Genomic DNA, 1,339 nt, shown 5'->3' on the forward strand with positions numbered 1-1,339 from the left:
ATGTTCTGATTTTGCCTGGGACATGTAATCAGACTTAGCAGAGCTCAGATGTCCTAGTGTTCCACAGCAAAGTTCCACTTTGTTACAATGAATCTGTCTAATTTGTGTCCCATTGATGTCAAATTTGGTCCTCTACACAACATGAACACAATTTATCTCTTTTCCACTTCCTCTTGTGTGTGTGTGTGTGTGTGTGTGTGTGTCTTGTACATGTGCAGGACTTACTACAAATTTTACTACTATAAAAACAGACAGTACTAAGTCCTAGAGTAAAGTTGAATCCTATTCTCTTGCCTTTTTCCTAAAGCTGGATAAATATAATGAAAATAAGACTCGTTTGATTAGAAAATCAAGTTAAAATGTTTTACACTTTTGTGGGGAGACACTACCAATGTATAGCCCTCAGTATATTCTTAAATTTTTTCTATATAAAATGAAAGAGGGGAGAGGGAAGATGGCGGCGAGGGGAGTGCATTGCCCCCGTGTGCTGCTTCACTGTGTGGGAGTATGACAAATCAGGACGGCTAAAGGCTATCTTGTTAGGAATTTCCAGCAATAGTGAGGTCCTCCGGAACCTGGAGGAAGGATTTCCATCGCACGAGGATCGGCTACGGGGACTCAAATGCGAGAGGTTTGTCGCACGGAGGGTAACACTGCTTATTCAGCAAATCGCCCCGCGGCTAGAGTCTGCAGCGTGCGCTGGGAAACGAGGAGATAGCGACGCAGGGATACAGCGCTGCAGTTTCTGCCAGCCGTGCAAGCACCGTACTCAGGGCTGAATTCTGGGTTCGAGACGGGGGAAGGAAGCGGTCCATCTCGGTTCTCCACACCGGTCAGACCACAGAGGAGGCCAGCAGCCACCATGTTGGAAAGCTGACGTCACCATCCCTGTTCTCGACTGACCGCAGCTCATTCAGCCATAGAACAGGTAATTTCAGGCTGCCATTCGCCTGCGGCTTGCAGACAGATTGCTAGGGTTCAGTGCCTGGGTGCTTCTTAGAACCTGATCTTAGCGGAGCGAACACCGAGCGCGGGGCGGCCGAGTTCCGGCTCCCGGAAGCGCCCTAGCCCAGGGCTGCGGAGCCTGCGGAGGCTGCTTCTTAGACCCTGCTCCTATCAGAGCATACACCAAGCACTAAGCGGCCGAATTCCGGCTCCCGGAACTGAGCCCGCGGGGACTGCTTCTTGGAGCCTACCCTTATCGGAGCTTACACCGAGCACGGAGCGGCCGAGTTCCGGCTCCCGGAACTTCCCTGGCCCGGAAATAGGAGCCCGCGGAAACTGCTTCTCGGTCTGGGTCCTGCTGAGGGCCGGTCAGGACTCACCCGTTGCTTTGGTT

The sequence above is a fragment of the Marmota marmota genome, unplaced genomic scaffold, assembly GCF_001458135.2.
Source record: "Marmota marmota marmota unplaced genomic scaffold, marMar, whole genome shotgun sequence".
NCBI lineage: Eukaryota > Metazoa > Chordata > Mammalia > Rodentia > Sciuridae > Marmota > Marmota marmota.